Genomic DNA, 20,036 nt, shown 5'->3' with positions numbered 1-20,036 from the left:
TAGGTCTGGGTTAGGGCTGGGTTATGCCCGCATCTGGCTCATGATTTAGTCTTCTTCGCACACTTGTTGGCCAGATCCTGGGTTTTTTCGGGTTTGAATCACGTAGTAATGTGTTACCACATTGAAACAGTCAATTAAACCGGGTTTCGATCAATATTTTACAGCATAAAACCGGTTAGGTCCGGGTTATGTCCGGGTTATGCCCGCATCTGGCTCATGATTTTGCCTTTTCCGCATTCTTGTTGGGCAGATCATTGGTGTTCGCTGGTTTGAATAACGTAGTAATGTGGTACCACACTGAAACAGGCTATTAAACCTGGTTTCGATCAATATTTTAGAGGATAAAACCGGTTAGGTCTGGGTTAGGTCTGGGCTACACCCGCATCTGGCTCATGATTTTGCCTTCTGCGCATACTTGTTGACCAGATCCTTGGTTTTTTCGGGTTTAAGTCACGTAGTAATGTGGCACCACACGGAAACAGTCAATTAAACCAGGTTTCGATCCAGAATTTAGAGCATACCACCGGTTAGGTCTGGGTTAGGGCTGGGTTATGCCCGCATCTGGCTCATGATTTAGTCTTCTTCGCACACTTGTTGGCCAGATCCTGGGTTTTTTCGGGTTTCAATCACGTGGTAATGTGGTACCACATTGAAACAGTCACTTAAACCGGGTTTTGATCAATATTTTAGAGGATAAAACCGCTTAGGTATGGGTTATGTCCGGGTTATGCCTGCATCTGGCTCATGATTTTGCCTTTTCCGCATTCTTGTTGGCCAGATCCTTTGGTTTATCTGGTTTGATTCACGTAGTATTGTGGTACCACACTGAAGCAGGCTATTAAACCTGGTTTCGATCAATATTTTAGTCGGTAACAACGGTTAGGTCCGGGTTAGGTCTGGATTATGCCCGCATCTGGCTCGTGATATTGCCTTCTTCGCATTCTTGTGGGCCAGATCCTGGGTTTTTTCGGGTTTGAATAACGTAGTAATGAGGTACCACACTGAAACAGTCAATTAAACCAGGTTTCGATCCACAATTTAGAGCATACCACCGGTTAGGTCTGGGTTAGGGCTGGGTTATGCCCGCATCTGGCTCATGATTTTGGCTTTTCCGCATTCTTGTTGGCCAGATCCTGGGATTTTCGGGTTTAAATCACGTAGTAATGTGGTACCACACTGAAACAGTCAATTAAACCAGGTTTCGATCCACAATTCAGAGCATACCACCGGTTAGGTCTGGGTTAGGGCTGGGTTATGCCCGCATCTGGCTCATGATTTAGTCTTCTTCGCACACTTGTTGGCCAGATCCTTGGTAATTTCTGGTTTGAATCACGTAGTAATGTGGTACCACACTGAAGCAGGCTATTAAACCTGGTTACGATCAATATTTTAGTCGGTAACAACGGTTAGGTCCGGGTTAGGTCTGGGTTATGCCCGCATCTGGCTCATGATTTTGCCATCTTCGCATACTTGTTGGCCAGATCCTGGGTTTTTTCGGGTTTGAATCACATAGTAATGTGGTACCACACTAAAACAGTCAATTAAACCTGGTTTCGATCCACATTATAGAGCATACCACCGGTTAGTTCCGGGTTAGGGCTGGGTTATGCCCGCATCTGGCACATGATATCGCCTTCTTCGCATTCTTGTGGGCCAGATCCTGGGTTTTTTTCGGGTTTGAATCACGTAGTAATGTGGTACCACACTGAAACAGTCAATTAAACCAGGTTTCGATCCACAATTTAGAGCATACCACCGGTTAGGTCTGGGTTAGGGCTGGGTTATGCCCGCATCTGGCTCATGATTTAGTCTTCTTCGCACACTTGTTGGCCAGATCCTGGGTTTTTTTCGGGTTTGAATCACGTAGTAATGTGGTACCACACTGAAACTGTCAATTAAACCAGGTTTCGATCCACAATTTAGAGCATACCACCGGTTAGGTCTGGGTTAGGGCTGGGTTATGCCCGCATCTGGCTCATGATTTAGTCATCTTCGCACACTTGTTGGCCAGATCCTGGGTTTTTTCGGGTTTAAATCACGTAGTAATGTGGTACCACACTGAAACAGTCAATTAAACCAGGCTTCGATCCACAATTTAGAGCATACCACCGGTTAGGTCTGGGTTAGGGCTGGGTTATGCCCGCATCTGGCTCATGATTTAGTCTTCTTCGCACACTTGTTGGCCAGATCCTGGGTTTTTTCGGGTTTGAATCACGTAGTAATGTGGTACCACACTGAAACGGTCAATTAAACATGGTTTCGATCCACATTTTAGAGCATACCACCGGTTAGGTCTGGGTTAGGGCTGGGTTATGCCCGCATCTGGCTCATGATTTAGTCTTCTTCGCACACTTGTTGGCCAGATCCTGGGTTTTTTCGGGTTTCAATCACGTGGTAATGTGGCACCACATTGAAACAGTCAATTAAACCTGGTATCGATCAATATTTTAGAGGATATCACCGGTTAGGTCTGGGTTAGGTCTGGGTTAGGTCTGGGTTATGTCCTCATCTGGCTCATGATTTTGCCTTCATCGCACACTTGTAGGCCAGATCCTGGGTTTTTTTCGGGTTTCAATCACGTGGTAATGTGGTACCACATTGAAACAGTCAATTAAACCGGGTTTCGATCAATATTTTAGAGGATAAAACCGCTTAGGTATGGGTTATGTCCGGGTTATGCCCGCATCTGGCTCATGATTTTGCCTTTTCCGCATTCTTGTTGGCCAGATCCTTGGTTTTATCTGGTTTGATTCACGTAGTATTGTGGTACCACACTGAAGCAGGCTATTAAACCTGGTTTCGATCAATATTTTAGTCGGTAACAACGGTTAGGTCCGGGTTAGGTCTGGATTATGCCCGCATCTGGCTCATGATATTGCCTTCTTCGCATTCTTGTGGGCCAGATCCTGGGTTTTTTCGGGTTTGAATCACGTAGTAATGTGGTACCACACTGAAACAGTCAATTAAACCAGGTTTCGATCCACAATTTAGAGCATACCACCGGTTAGGTCTGGGTTAGGGCTGGGTTATGCCCGCATCTGGCTCATGATTAAGTCTTCTTCGCACATTTGTTGGCCAGATCCTTGGTAATTTCTGGTTTGAATCACGTAGTAATGTGGTACCACACGGAAGCAGGCTATTAAACCTGGTTTCGATCAATATTTTAGTCGGTAACAACGGTTAGGTCCGGGTTAGGTCTGGATTATGCCCGCATCTGGCTCATGATTTTGCCATCTTCGCATACTTGTTGGCCAGATCCTGGGTTTTTTCGGGTTTGAATCACGTAGTAATGTGGTACCACATTGAAACAGTCAATTAAACCGGGTTTCGATCAATATTTTAGAGGATAAAACCGGTTAGGTCTGGGTTATGTCCGGGTTATGCCCGCATCTGGCTCATCATTTTGCCTTTCCGCATTCTTGTTGGCCAGATCCTTGGTTTTATCTGGTTTGATTCACGTAGTATTGTGGTACCACACTGAAGCAGGCTATTAAACCCGGTTTCGATCAATATTTTAGTCGGTAACAACGGTTAGGTCCGGGTTAGGTCTGGGTTATGCCCGCATCTGGCTCATGATATTGCCTTCTTCGCATTCTTGTGGGCCAGATCCTGGGTTTTTACGGGTTTGAATCACGTAGTAATGTGGTACCACACTGAAACAGTCAATTAAACCGGGTTTCGATCCACAATTTAGAGCATACCACCGGTTAGGTCTGGGTTAGGGCTGGGTTATGCCCGCATCTGGCTCATGATTTAGTCTTCTTCGCACACTTGTTGGCCAGATCCTTGGTTTTATCTGGTTTGATTCACGTAGTATTGTGGTACCACACTGAAGCAGGCTATTAAACCTGGTTTCGATCAATATTTTAGTCGGTAACAACGGTTAGGTCCGGGTTAGGTCTGGGTTATGCCCGCATCTGGCTCATGATATTGCCTTCTTCGCATTCTTGTGGGCCAGATCCTGGGTTTTTTCGGGTTTGAATCACGTAGTAATGTGGTACCACACTGAAACAGTCAATTAAACCAGGTTTCGATCCAGAATTTAGAGCATACCACCGGGTAGGTCTGGGTTAGGGCTGGGTTATGCCCGCATCTGGCTCATGATTTAGTCTTCTTCGCACACTTGTTGGCCAGATCCTGGGTTTTTTTCGGGTTTGAATCACGTAGTAATGTGGTACCACACTGAAACAGTCAATTAAACCAGGTTTCGATCCACAATTTAGAGCATACCACCGGTTAGGTCTGGGTTAGGGCTGGGTTATGCCCGCATCTGGTTCATGATTTAGTCTGCTTCGCACACTTGTTGGCCAGATCCTTGGTTTTATCTGGTTTGAATCACGTAGTAATGTGGTACCACACTGAAGCAGGCTATTAAACCTGGTTTCGATCAATATTTTAGTCGGTAACAACGGTTAGGTCCGGGTTAGGTCTGGGTTATGCCCGCATCTGGCTCATGATTTTGCCATCTTCGCATACTTGTTGGCCAGATCCTGAGTTTTTTCGAGTTTGAATCACGTAGTAATGTGGTACCACATTGAAACAGTCAATTAAACCGGGTTTCGATCAATATTTTAGAGGCTAAAACCGGTTCGGTGTGGGTTAGGTCTGGGTTATGCTCGCATCTGGCTCATGATTTTGCCTTTTCCGCATTCTTGTTGGCCAGATCCTGGGTTTTTTCGGGTTTGAATCGCATAGTAATGTGGTACCACACTAAAACAGTCAATTAAACCTGGTTTCGATCCACAATTTAGAGCATACCACCGGTTAGGTCTGGGTTAGGTCTGGGTTATGCCCGCATCTGGCTCATGATATTGCCTTCTTCGCATTCTTGTGGGCCAGATCCTGGGTTTTTTCGGGTTTGAATCACGTAGTAATGTGGTACCACACTGAAACAGTCAATTAAACCGGGTTTCGATCCACAATTTAGAGCATACCACCGGTTAGTTCTGGGTTAGGGCTGGGTTATGCCCGCATCTGGCACATGATATCGCCTTCTTCGCATTCTTGTGGGCCAGATCCTGGGTTTTTTCGGGTTTGACTCACGTAGTAATGTGTTACCACATTGAAACAGTCAATTAAACCGGGTTTCGATCAATATTTTACAGCATAAAACCGGTTAGGTCCGGGTTATGTCCGGGTTATGCCCGCATCTGGCTCATGATTTTGCCTTCTCCGCATTCTTGTTGGCCAGAACCTGGGATTTTCGGGTTTAAATCACGTAGTAATGTGGTACCACACTGAAATAGTCAATTATACCAGGTTTCGATCCACAATTTAGAGCATACCACCGGTTAGGTCTGGGATAGGGCTGGGTTATGCCCGCATCTGGCTCATGATTTAGTCTTGTTCGCACACTTGTTGGCCAGATCCTGGGTTTTTTCGGGTTTCAATCACGTGGTAATGTGGTACCACATTGAAACAGTCAATTAAACCGGGTTTCGATCAATATTTTAGTCGGTAACACCGGTTTGGTCTGGGTTATGTCTGGGTTATGCCAGCGTCAGGCTCATGATATTGCCTTCTTCGCATTCTTGTGGGCCAGATCCTGGGTTTTTTTGGGTTTGAATCACGTAGTAATGTGTTACCACATTGAAACAGTCAATTAAACCGGGTTTCGATCAATATTTTACAGCATAAAACCGGTTAGGTCCGGGTTATGTCCGGGTTATGCCCGGATCTGGCTCATGATTTTGCCTTTTCCGCATCCTTGTTGGCCAGATCCTTGGTGTTCGCTGGTTTGAATCACGTAGTAATGTGGTACCACACTGAAGCAGGCTATTAAACCTGGTTTCGATCAATATTTTAGAGGATAAAACCGGTTAGGTCTGGGTTAGGTCTGGGCTATACCCGCATCTGGCTCATGATTTTGCCTTCTGCGCATACTTGTTGGCCAAATCCTGGGTTTTTTCGGGCTTAAATCACGTAGTAATGTGGTACCACACTGAAACAGTCAATTAAACCAGGTTTCGATCCACAATTTAGAGCATACCAACGGTTAGGTCTGGGTTAGGGCTGGGTTATGCCCGCATCTGGCTCATGATTTAGTCTTCTTCGCACACTTGTGGGCCAGATCCTGGGTTTTTTCGGGTTTGAATCACGTAGTAATGTGGTACCACACTGAAACGGTCAATTAAACATGGTCTCGATCCACATTTTAGAGCATACCACCGGTTAGGTCTGGGTTAGGGCTGGGTTATGCCCGCATCTGGCTCATGATTTAGTCTTCTTCGCACACTTGTTGGCCAGATCCTGGGTTTTTTCGGGATCAATCACGTGGTAATGTGGCACCACATTGAAACAGTCAATTAAACCTGGTTTCGATCAACATTTTAGAGGATAAAACCGGTTAGGTCTGGGTTATGTCCGGGTTATGCCCGCATCTGGCTCATCATTTTGCCTTTCCGCATTCTTGTTGGCCAGATCCTTGGTTTTATCTGGTTTGATTCACGTAGTATTGTGGTACCACACTGAAGCAGGCTATTAAACCCGGTTTCGATCAATATTTTAGTCGGTAACAACGGTTAGGTCCGGGTTAGGTCTGGGTTATGCCCGCATCTGGCTCATGATATTGCCTTCTTCGCATTCTTGTGGGCCAGATCCTGGGTTTTTACGGGTTTGAATCACGTAGTAATGTGGTACCACACTGAAACAGTCAATTAAACCGGGTTTCGATCCACAATTTAGAGCATACCACCGGTTAGGTCTGGGTTAGGGCTGGGTTATGCCCGCATCTGGCTCATGATTTAGTCTTCTTCGCACACTTGTTGGCCAGATCCTTGGTTTTATCTGGTTTGATTCACGTAGTATTGTGGTACCACACTGAAGCAGGCTATTAAACCTGGTTTCGATCAATATTTTAGTCGGTAACAACGGTTAGGTCCGGGTTAGGTCTGGGTTATGCCCGCATCTGGCTCATGATATTGCCTTCTTCGCATTCTTGTGGGCCAGAGCCTGGGTTTTTTCGGGTTTGAATCACGTAGTAATGTGGTACCACACTGAAACAGTCAATTAAACCAGGTTTCGATCCACAATTTAGAGCATACCACCGGGTAGGTCTGGGTTAGGGCTGGGTTATGCCCGCATCTGGCTCATGATTTAGTCTTCTTCGCACACTTGTTGGCCAGATCCTGGGTTTTTTTCGGGTTTGAATCACGTAGTAATGTGGTACCACACTGAAACAGTCAATTAAACCAGGTTTCGATCCACAATTTAGAGCATACCACCGGTTAGGTCTGGGTTAGGGCTGGGTTATGCCCGCATCTGGTTCATGATTTAGTCTGCTTCGCACACTTGTTGGCCAGATCCTTGGTTTTATCTGGTTTGAATCACGTAGTAATGTGGTACCACACTGAAGCAGGCTATTAAACCTGGTTTCGATCAATATTTTAGTCGGTAACAACGGTTAGGTCCGGGTTAGGTCTGGGTTATGCCCGCATCTGGCTCATGATTTTGCCATCTTCGCATACTTGTTGGCCAGATCCTGAGTTTTTTCGAGTTTGAATCACGTAGTAATGTGGTACCACATTGAAACAGTCAATTAAACCGGGTTTCGATCAATATTTTAGAGGCTAAAACCGGTTCGGTGTGGGTTAGGTCTGGGTTATGCTCGCATCTGGCTCATGATTTTGCCTTTTCCGCATTCTTGTTGGCCAGATCCTGGGTTTTTTCGGGTTTGAATCGCATAGTAATGTGGTACCACACTAAAACAGTCAATTAAACCTGGTTTCGATCCACAATTTAGAGCATACCACCGGTTAGGTCTGGGTTAGGTCTGGGTTATGCCCGCATCTGGCTCATGATATTGCCTTCTTCGCATTCTTGTGGGCCAGATCCTGGGTTTTTTCGGGTTTGAATCACGTAGTAATGTGGTACCACACTGAAACAGTCAATTAAACCGGGTTTCGATCCACAATTTAGAGCATACCACCGGTTAGTTCTGGGTTAGGGCTGGGTTATGCCCGCATCTGGCACATGATATCGCCTTCTTCGCATTCTTGTGGGCCAGATCCTGGGTTTTTTCGGGTTTGACTCACGTAGTAATGTGTTACCACATTGAAACAGTCAATTAAACCGGGTTTCGATCAATATTTTACAGCATAAAACCGGTTAGGTCCGGGTTATGTCCGGGTTATGCCCGCATCTGGCTCATGATTTTGCCTTCTCCGCATTCTTGTTGGCCAGAACCTGGGATTTTCGGGTTTAAATCACGTAGTAATGTGGTACCACACTGAAATAGTCAATTATACCAGGTTTCGATCCACAATTTAGAGCATACCACCGGTTAGGTCTGGGATAGGGCTGGGTTATGCCCGCATCTGGCTCATGATTTAGTCTTGTTCGCACACTTGTTGGCCAGATCCTGGGTTTTTTCGGGTTTCAATCACGTGGTAATGTGGTACCACATTGAAACAGTCAATTAAACCGGGTTTCGATCAATATTTTAGTCGGTAACACCGGTTTGGTCTGGGTTATGTCTGGGTTATGCCAGCGTCAGGCTCATGATATTGCCTTCTTCGCATTCTTGTGGGCCAGATCCTGGGTTTTTTTGGGTTTGAATCACGTAGTAATGTGTTACCACATTGAAACAGTCAATTAAACCGGGTTTCGATCAATATTTTACAGCATAAAACCGGTTAGGTCCGGGTTATGTCCGGGTTATGCCCGGATCTGGCTCATGATTTTGCCTTTTCCGCATCCTTGTTGGCCAGATCCTTGGTGTTCGCTGGTTTGAATCACGTAGTAATGTGGTACCACACTGAAGCATGCTATTAAACCTGGTTTCGATCAATATTTTAGAGGATAAAACCGGTTAGGTCTGGGTTAGGTCTGGGCTATACCCGCATCTGGCTCATGATTTTGCCTTCTGCGCATACTTGTTGGCCAAATCCTGGGTTTTTTCGGGCTTAAATCACGTAGTAATGTGGTACCACACTGAAACAGTCAATTAAACCAGGTTTCGATCCACAATTTAGAGCATACCAACGGTTAGGTCTGGGTTAGGGCTGGGTTATGCCCGCATCTGGCTCATGATTTAGTCTTCTTCGCACACTTGTGGGCCAGATCCTGGGTTTTTTCGGGTTTGAATCACGTAGTAATGTGGTACCACACTGAAACGGTCAATTAAACATGGTCTCGATCCACATTTTAGAGCATACCACCGGTTAGGTCTGGGTTAGGGCTGGGTTATGCCCGCATCTGGCTCATGATTTAGTCTTCTTCGCACACTTGTTGGCCAGATCCTGGGTTTTTTCGGGTTTCAATCACGTGGTAATGTGGCACCACATTGAAACAGTCAATTAAACCTGGTTTCGATCAATATTTTAGAGGATATCACCGGTTAGGTCTGGGTTAGATTCTGGGTCAGGTCTGGGTTATGTCCTCATCTGGCTCATGATTTTGCCTTCTTCGCACACTTGTAGGCCAGATCCTGGGTTTTTGTCGGGTTTCAATCACGTGGTAATGTGGTACCACATTGAAACAGTCAATTAAACCGGGTTTCGATCAATATTTTAGAGGATAAAACCGCTTAGGTCTGGGTTATGTCCGGGTTATGCCCGCATCTGGCTCATGATTTTGCCTTTTCCGCATTCTTGTTGGCCAGATCCTTGGTAATTTCTGGTTTGAATCACGTAGTAATGTGGTACCACACGGATGCAGGCTATTAAACCTGGTTTCGATCAATATTGTAGTCGGTAACAACGGATAGATCTGGGTTAGGTCTGGGTTATGCCTGCATCTGGCTCCTAATTTTGTCTTCTTTGCATACTTGTTGGCAAGATCTTGGGTTTTTTCGAGTATGAATCACGTAGTAATGTGGTACCACACAGTAGCAGTCAATTAAACCTGGTTTCGTTCAGTATTTTAGTCGGTAACACCGGTTACGTCTGGGTTAGGTCTGGATTATGCCCGCATTTTGCTCATGATTTTGCCTGTTCCGCATTCTTGTTGGCCAGATCCTTGGTATTCTCTTGTTTGAATCACGTAGTAATGTGGTACCACACTGAAACAGGCTATTAAACCTGGTTTCGATCAATATTTTAGTCGGTAACAACGGTTAGGTCCGGGTTAGGTCTGGGTTATGCCCGCATCTGGCTCATGATTTTGCCATCTTCGCATACTTGTTGGCCAGATCCTGGGTTTTTTCGGGTTTGAATCAGGTAGTAATGTGGTACCACATTGAAACAGTCAATTAAACCGGGTTTCGATCAATATTTTAGAGGAAAAAACCGGTTAGGTCTGGGTTATGTCCGGGTTATGCCCGCATCTGGCTCATCATTTTGCCTTTTCCGCATTCTTGTTGGCCAGATCCTTGGTTTTATCTGGTTTGAATCACGTAGTATTGTGGTACCACACTGAAGCAGGCTATTAAACCTGGTTTCGATCAATATTTTTGTCGGTAGCAACGGTTAGGTCCGGGTTAGGTCTGGGTTATGCCGCATCTGGCTCATGATTTTGCCTGTTCCGCATTCTTGTTGGCCAGATCCTTGGTATTCTCTTGTTTGAATCACGTAGTAATGTGGTACCACACTGAAACAGGCTATTAAACCTGGTTTCGATCAATATTTTAGTCGGTAACAACGGTTAGGTCCGGGTTAGGTCTGGGTTATGCCCGCATCTGGCTCATGATTTTGCCATCTTCGCATACTTGTTGGCCAGATCCTGGGTTTTTTCTGGTTTGAATCACGTAGTAATGTGGTACCACACTGAAACAGTCAATTAAACCAGGTTTCGATCCACAATTTAGAGCATACCTCCGGTTAGGTCTGGGTTAGGGCTGGGTTATGCCCGCATCTCGCTCATGATTTAGTCTTCTTCGCACACTTTTTTTTTTTTTTTTTTTTTTTGTCGTGGGGAAAATCTTCGAAAGACTCCCTCCCACCTCCTTGGGGAGAGGTGGGAGGGGTGTGTGGGATTCCCCGCGCCCGTACAACGACAGGCGCGGGACCTACCCACTAAAAACCCCACGGTGACCCTTCGGCACGCTTTGGGAGGATACCGGGAATCGCTCGAAGCATTCTTCCGGTATCCTCCCCGTGCCCGCGCTTTCGCGCCCATCCCCCGGGGGGACAATCGGTCCCCCCAGTAGACACACTGCCTCATAGCGGCGGGACGGGGCCACTCCATCCCGCCGCTATCCGTCCCGGGGCCGCGTTTAGTGGCGGCTGCGAGCCCCAACTCGCAACCGCCCGCGACCCCGTTTCCACCCCTCGGCGGCCGGGCGTTCATGGCCGCACCAGACCGCCGAGGGTGCCTCCCCTTGCGTCGGACCGGTAGGGGTTGGCACTCCTACCCCCAACCGGTCCGACCCGGCGCCGCCTGGCGGGAGGAGGGTCCCCTCAGGACCCCCCTCCCAGCCTAGGTCATCCGCCACGCCGAGGCGGCCGCCCGCGACGCCTCGCGACCGGGCGACGACCTCGGGCCACCGCACGAGCGCGAGCTTCAGCGGCGCGCTGAAGCTCGCGCTCCCTCCCCGCGGCCTCCTTCTGCAACATTACATTCTCGCAGAAGGAGGCCACGGCCCTCCACTTCTCCTCGCTGCCGAGCATGGCGCGCACCACGCCCGGCAGCGAGACATCCCGCCCGACGACGCCGACCAGGACACGGCGCTCCCCCTCCCACGCGGGGCATACCTCCAGGGTATGATCCGCCGTGTCCTGCTCAGCGTCGCAGTGGCAGCAACGCGCCGTCGGCTCCTTCCCTATCCGGCACAGGTATCTTCCGAAGCTGCCATGCCCGGAAAATACCTGTGCCATCCGGTAGGTGAGGCTGCCATGGCCTCTGTCCAGCCACTCCTTCAGGAGTGGCCGAACCGCCCCGACAGTCCGGTGCCCCGCGGTTGGCAGAGCCAGCCGCTCCTGCCACGCGAGCAACACGGACTGCCGGGCCTGGCGCTTCAAATCGCCCCAAGCAGGTTCCTGCCCGCCCAGGACCGCCCCCACCCCCGCGCGACGGTCGACGCGGTGCCGGTACATCACCGCGTGCGACCGCGCGAGCAGGTCCATGGGCGGCATCCCCGCTAGAACCGTCGCCGCCTCATGTGACATGGTCCGATACCCGCGGACGACCCTGAGCGCCATGCGCCTCTGCACCCGACGCAGCATAGTCATGCTGCGCCGGGAGGCAGCCAGGTCGTCCGCCCAGACGGGGGCCCCGTATAGGGCCACCGACTGGACCATTGCCACATAGAGGCGACGAACTCGGCCCGCCGGGCCCCCCAGGTTGGGCAGGATCCGGCCCAGAGCCGCAACCATCCTTTCCAACCGGGGGACCAGGCAGCGGAAATGCTTCTCGAAACGCCAGTGGCTATCGAGGATCAGCCCTAGATACCTGATCTGGGGCTTCACCTCGATGTCAGCCCCACCCACCCGAATCAGAGGGGGTGGCGGATCCTGCCGAGGTGAATGAAACGCAATCACATCGGTCTTATGGACCGCCACCGTCATCCCCATCCCCCTGATCCGGTCGACGACGCGTTGCGACCCCTCCTCCGCGCGACGCATGGCGCTCCCCCAGTGCGCCCCGACGGCCAGCACCAGTGTGTCATCCGCATAACACACCGTGCTGACGCCGTCGGGGAGGCCGGCCCGCAACACCGAGTCGTACGCGATGCTCCACAGGAGTGGCCCGAGGACCGACCCCTGCGGAACACCGCAGTACACCTCCCTCCGCATATCACCATCCCGGCCCGGATACTCGATCCACCTGCCGCGGAGATAATCCCCGACGACCGCCCTGAGACAAGGGGGGACTCGATGATATTCGAGTCCCCTCCTTATCCCTTCCCAGGGGAGGGTGTTAAAGGCATTGGCAATATCCAAGGATATTGCCAATGCCACCCCTCCCCGGGAGACGGCCGCCTCCGAGAGGGCCCTCACACGACCTATCGCGTCGATAGTCGATCGGCCCCCCCGGAAACCGAACTGGCAGTCGGCCAGACCGGGATCACCCCGCGACAGGTGCTCGACGAGGCGGGCAGCAATCACACGCTCGAAGAGCTTGCCCACCTCGTCGAGGAGACAAATGGGCCGGTATGCGGAGGGAGACTCCGCGGGCCGACCATCCTTCCGGAGGAGGACCATCCTCGCCACCTTCCAACTGGGGGGGAATCGCCCGTCCCTCAGGCAGCGGTCGAACAACCGCCTGAGGTCGGCCCCAAGGACGCCCTGGGTCAAGACCCAAACCCGGCCGGGCACACCATCCGGACCCGGGGCCGTGTTACGAACCCCGAGCCGTCTGATGGCCGCTGCCAGCTCCTCCTGCGTGACCCCCAGCTCGGCCGTCCACTCCACTGGGACAGCCGCCGCCGCCGGAGGACGCGGTCCCCTCTCCCCAATTGGGAAGAGTGTATTGACCACGTCCTCCAGCAGCCGGGGGTCAAGACCCTCGGTGACGGGGGGCGCCCACGGGCGGAGCTTATTCAGCACCACCTTATATGGGCGCCCCCATGGATCGTCATCAAGGGTCTGGAGGAGCTCCTTCCATGCCTGGGTCTTGGCCCGTTTGATGGCGACCTGCAGAGCAACCCGCGCCACGCGGTATGCTCCATACAGGTCATCAGCTGCCCTCGCTCGCGCCACGCCGTCGCCTGTACGTTGACGACGGCGCGCGCGGGTGTACTGGCGTCGGGCGCGGACAGTCGCGACTCGCAACTCCGCGATCGCGTCCGACCACCAGTACACCGCCCGACGAGGAGAAGCCCGCCCGACCCGAGGCATCGCCGCGTCGCAAATACCCGCGACCAATGCTCCGAGCCGGGCGACCTCCTCCTCTATGCTCGGCAACTCGGCCACTCCCTGCGGCCAAGTTGCAGCGAGGGCAGCTGCCATCAGGGCGTCCTTGTCCAGGCGCCGAAGCGCCCAGCGGCGTGGTGGGGCGCCACGCAGGCGGCCGTGTCGGGATGCACTCGCGGCGGCAGAGACCTCCATCCGGATGTACCGGTGATCGGAGAGTGTCTCTGCCCCCGCGACCACGTGCCAACCCGACACCATGCGCACGGCGTTGGGGGTCGCGAATCCAACATCCACGATGGACCCCCCATATCGCCGCACGCATGTGTGCTCCGACCCCCGGTTCAATACCCGGAGGTCGAGCCCCGCCGCCCAATCGCCCAGGATCCCGCCGCGAACGGAGGTCCTGGGGGATCCCCAAGCCACCGACTTGGCATTAAAATCCCCCAGGACCAGCACCGGCCGGGCCGCGTAGCGCTGCACGCATGCCGCGACCTCGGCCAAGTACAGCTCGAACGCAGCGTGACCGCTACGGGGCGAAATGTAGCACCCCACCACAGCGACTCCCCCCCAGTCCACGGCGACGAATCCCCGACCGCGCTCCAACAAGGAGAACGGTGGGGACCCGTCGCCCCCTCCCCATACCGTCGCCACCAAGCCGTCCGCGTCGCCCACCCAATGAGGGTGATCAGGGACGCGGTAGGGCTCGGCGGCGACCGCCAGGCCAACCCCCCACTCCGCGAGGACTTGGGACATCAAGTCCTGTGCCGCACGGCAGTGGTTGAGGTTGGCCTGGAGGAGGAGGCGGGGCGGCATTAATTAATGGCCGCGCCAGCCTCCTCCCGGCCGTCCGTCCCCGTAGCACCGTCCACCTCCATGGAGGACGATGCCACCGCCCTCGGCACCGGAGCCGGTGCAGCCCGCCTCTTCCTCTCCTTCCGGGAGGGGGGGGGGGAGCACTTCTTGCTCCCCACCCTGTGATCGGCTGGCCTCCCCATGTCCGCACACAGCGGGCAGTGGGGGGCCGCCGAGCACTGGCTCGCACGGTGCTCTTTGGCACCGCAGCGGTAACACTGACCGCTGCGGTCCACCGGCGAGGTGCACCACTGCCTCACGTGCCCCAATTCGAGGCAGCGGTGACACTGGAGCGGGCGCGGCGCGAGGATTTCCACTCGCGCCGAAACCCACCCCACCAACACCCTCCCGGATTCCGCTACCTTACGGGCGGCGGAGAGGGGGCACCGGGCCCACACCGACCCGAGGCCGGAGGGCGACCTGCGGATCTCTCCGATCCGCAGGTCCTCCACAGGACAGTCCCCCGCCCTCGCAAGGGCACGGGACACATCCTGTGCGCTGACCGAGTCGTCTAGCCCACAAACGCGCATCTCCGTGCGCTTCGTGGGCCGGGCGACCCGGACACCTCGCTCGCCCAGCTGCTCCCGGAGCCTCTGGGCGAGACGATCCGCCTTCGCGCCGCTTTCTGCACCGGGGATCTCCAGCAAGAGACCCCCGGTCACGGCCCTCTTCGCCCTCACGGAGGCGATGCCCAGCTCTTCCAGGGAGATATTCTCCCTGGCGAGCCGCATCGCCTCCGCGAGGGTCAGGTCACCCCCCTGCGCAACGGTCAGCGTCACCGCTGCCGTTTTTGGGGGACGACCTGGTCGTGCCTTCCCGACCTTCGCGGCCTTTACCTTGGCCGCCGGCGGCGGAGGCGGAGGCTGCGGTTGCGAGGCCTTCCTCGCCGCCCGCTTCGCCTTCCGCCCCACCACCTCACTCCACGCCACCCCCCCTTGGGAGGGTGCTGTGGAGGACGCGACCACCGCGACCACGTGTACACCACCCCCCTTGGGGGTCGCGACCCGGGGCCCTGGTGCCGCAACGCTGGGCGGAGCCTTCACTCCGCCCTTCTTTGCCTTCCCCGACTGTACCGGAACAGGTCGGGGAGGCACCGCCTTCCTGCTGACCGCTCTTCCGGCGAGGAGCTCCTCCCGGAAGGCGGCCAGCTTGCCTTCAATCATGTCCCCAATTCTCCTCAGAAGATCGTCTTCTGAGGAGGACGGGGACTTCTTCACGGGCGGAGTGCGGGTGGAGGGGCCCGCGGTGCCCCGCACCACTGCCGCCGCACTCCGCTTATTTACCTCCGCCGAGGGACGCGGCGGTGGAGGAGGAGGGAGGATGGGAGGGAGGGCCGCGCTGTTCCACAGCGCCTCTGCCCTCCTCCTCCCCTGTCGCTCCTCCTCCAACAGGAGCTGCAGACGGGCGTTCCGCCCTCTGAGCTCCCGCGCCGCCTCCCTCATTTCCTCCGCCGCGGCCTTCAGGGCCTCCGCGCCACCGCTTTTCTGCCCCTTAAAGGCGCAGGCAGCGGCGACTTTCTCCACCCGCCTCAGGGACGAGGAGATCCTCTCCGATATCTCCTCGGTCACCTCGTCCCTGAGGCAACTCAGCCTCACCGACGGGCTCATCGCCCCGCCCACCTCGACGACGGCCTGCCCCGTCCTCTTCCTCTTAGAGCCTATGTGGCTCGTGCTGGAGGAGAAGGACGAGACCGACGCCGTCTCGTCGTCCTCCTCCACCCTCCACGAAGCCGGACCTGGCGCTGAGTGGGGCGCGAGCGCCGCCACCCTAACCCCAACCCAGTCTCCGTCCTCCCCAACCGACAAAACCCGCCCCATCCCCATTTTATTTTCTGTGTCCATAATAGTCCCACGAGATGGTCGGAAATAAAGGTCCACCCGGGCAGAGCCGCCTTACCCGGGTAAGCCTAATACTCCGGGGGTTCGGCAGGTTCCCCGGAGGTGGTCGCTTGGGATTGGGCCTTCTCCCCCAACCATGCATCCCATCGCCGCGCACCATAGCTTAGGATTGGAGGGCGATTTTATAGAGTCGCCATACTCGTGGCCCAGGCGGTTAAGCCAAGACCCCCGTTCCTCCTGCCGTCACGTACCATTCACAAAACCAATAGGGAATTGTGAATGGGTCGTTGTGACGACCAACAGGAGGCTTACGGTGTGTGTATGACTCGAGTACCCCGGGTTCGTTAAGCCCGTACTGCAGCTGAAAGGCTGGCAGCCCCTGAGGGTTCTTCGCACACTTGTTGGCCAGATCCTGGGTTTTTTCGGGTTTGAATCACGTAGTAATGTGGTACCACACTGAAACAGTCAATTAAACCAGGTTTCGATCCACAATTTAGAGCATACCACCGGTTAGGTCTGGGTTAGGGCAGGGTTATGCCCGCATCTGGCTCATGATTTAGTCTTCTTCGCACACTTGTTGGCCAGATCCTGGGTTTTTTCGGGTTTAAATCACGTAGTAATGTGGTACCACACTGAAACAGTCAATTAAACCAGGTTTCGATCCACAATTTAGAGCATACCACCGGTTAGGTCTGGGTTAGGGCTGGGTTATGCCCGCATCTGGCTCATGATTTAGTCTTCTTCGCACACTTGTTGGCCAGATCCTTGGTAATTTCTGGTTTGAATCACGTAGTAATGTGGTACCACACGGAAGCAGGCTATTAAACCTGGTTTCGATCAATATTTTAGTCGGTAACAACGGTTAGGTCCGGGTTAGGTCTGGGCTATGCCCGCATCTGGCTCATGATTTTGCCATCTTCGCATACTTGTTGGCCAGATCCTTGGTTTTATCTGGTTTGAATCACGTAGTAATGTGGTACCACACTGAAGCAGGCTATTAAACCTGGTTTCGATCAATATTTTAGTCGGTAACTACGGTTAGGTCCGGGTTAGGTCTGGGTTATGCCCGCATCTGGCTCATGATTTTGCCACCATCGCATACTTGTTGGCCAGATCCTGGGGTTTTTCGGGTTTGAATCACGCAGTAATGTGGTACCACATTGAAACAGTCAATTAAACCGGGTTTCGATCAATATTTTAGAGGATAAAATCGGTTAGGTCTGGGTTATGTCCGGGTTATGCCCGCATCTGGCTCATGATTTTGCCTTTTCCGCATTCTTGTTGGCCAGCTCCTGGGTTTTTTCGGGTTTCAATCACGTGGTAATGTGGTACCACATTGAAACAGTCAATTAAACCTGGTTTCGATCAATATTTTAGTCGGTAACACCGGTTTGGTCTGGGTTATGTCTGGGTTATGCCAGCGTCAGGCTCATGGTATTGCCTTCTTCGCATTCTTGTGGGCCAGATCCTGGGTTTTTTCGGGTTTGAATCACGTAGTAATGTGTTACCACATTGAAACAGTCAATTAAACCTGGTTTCGATCAATATTTTAGTCGGTAACACCGGTTTGGTCCGGGTTATGACCGGGTTATGCCCGCATCTGGCTCATCATTTCGCCTTTTCCGCATTCTTGTTGGCCAGATCCTTGGTGTTCGCTGGTTTAAATCACGTAGTAATGTGGTACCACACTGAAACAGGCTATTAAACCTGTTTTCGATCAATATTTTAGTCGGTAACAACGGTTAGGTCCGGGTTAGGTCTGGGTTATGCCCGCATCTGGCTCATGATTTTGCCATCTTCGCATACTTGTTGGCCAGATCCTGGATTTTTTCGAGTTTGAATCACGTAGTAATGTGGTACCACATTGAAACAGTCAATTAAACCGGGTTTCGATCAATATTTTAGAGGATAAAACCGGTTAGGTCTGGGTTATGTCCGGGTTATGCCCGCATCTGGCTCATCATTTTGCCTTTTCCGCATTCTTGTTGGCCAGATCCTGGGTTTTATCTGGTTCGAATCACGTAGTAATGTGGTACCACACTGAAGCAGGCTATTAAACCTGTTTTCGATCAATATTTTAGTCGGTAAAAACGGTTAGGTCCGGGTTAGGTCTGGGTTATGCCCGCATCTGGCTCATGATTTTGCCATCATCGCATACTGGTTGGCCTGATTCTAGGTTTTTTCGGGTTTGAATCACGTAGTAAAGTGGTACCACACTGAAACAGACAATTATACCTGGTTTCGATGAATATTTTGGAGGCTAGAACAGGTTAGGTGTGGGTTATGTCTGGGTTATGCCCGCATCTGGCTCATGATTTTGCCTTTTCCGCATTCTTGTTGGCCAGATCCTTGGTATTCTCTGGTTTGAATCACGTAGTAATGTGGTACCACACTGAAGCAGGCTATTAAACCTGGTTTCGATCAATATTTTAGTCGGTAACAACGGATAGATCTGGGTTAGGTCTGGGTTAGGGCTGGGTTATGCCCGCATCTGGCACATGATTTTGTCTTCTTCGCGCACTTGTTGGCCAGATCCTGGGTTTTCTCGGGTTTCAATCACGTGGTAATGTGGTACCACATTGAAACAGTCAATTAAACCTGGTTTCGATCAATATTTTAGTCGGTAACACCGGTTTGGTCTGGGTTATGTCTGGGTTATGCCAGCATCAGGCTCATGATATTGCCTTCTTCGCATTCTTGTGGGCCAGATCCTGGGTTTTTTCGGGTTTGAATCACGTAGTAATGTGTTACCACATTGAAACAGTCAATTAAACCTGATTTCGATCAATAGTTTAGAGGATATCACCGGTTAGGTCTGGGTTAGGTCTGGGTTAGGTCTGGGTTATGTCCTCATCTGGCTCATGATTTTGCCTTCTTCGCACACTTGTTGGCCAGATCCTGTGTTTTTTTCGGGTTTCAATCACGTGGTAATGTGGTACCACATTGAAACAGTCAATTAGACCGGGTTTCGTTCAATATTTTAGAGGATAAGACCGCTTAGGTGTGGGTTAGGTCTGGGTTATGCCCGCATCTGGCTCATGATTTTGACTTTTCCGCATTCTTGTTGGCCAGATCCTGGGTTTTTTCGGGTTTGAATCACATAGTAATGTGGTACCACACTAAGGCAGTCAATTAAACCTGGTTTCGATCCACATTATAGAGCATACCACTGGCTAGGTCTGGGTTAGGGCTGGGTTATGCCCGCATCTGGCTCATGATTTTGTCTTCTTCGTACACTTGTTGGCCAGATCCTGGGTTTTTTTCGGGTTTCAATCACGTGGTAATGTGGTACCACATTGAAACAGTCAATTAAACCTGGTTTCGATCAATATTTTAGTCGGTAACACCGGTTTGGTCTGGGTTATGTCTGGGTTATGCCAGCATCAGGCTCATAATATTGCCTTTTTCGCATTCTTGTGGGCCAGATCCTGGGTTTTCCGGGTTTGAATCACGTAGCAATGTGGTACCACATTGAAGCAGTCAATTAAACCGGGTTTCGATCAATATTTTAGAGGATAAAACCGGTTAGGTCTGGGTTATGTCCGGGTTATGCCCGCATTTGGCTCATCATTTTGTCTTTTCCGCATTCTTGTTGGCCAGATACTGGGTTTTATCT

This window comes from Colletes latitarsis, chromosome 1 (assembly GCF_051014445.1).
Source record: "Colletes latitarsis isolate SP2378_abdomen chromosome 1, iyColLati1, whole genome shotgun sequence".
NCBI classification, from domain to species: Eukaryota; Metazoa; Arthropoda; class Insecta; order Hymenoptera; family Colletidae; genus Colletes; species Colletes latitarsis.
The sequence above is the reverse complement of the archived record's forward strand: the minus strand, read 5'-3'. Positions refer to the sequence as shown.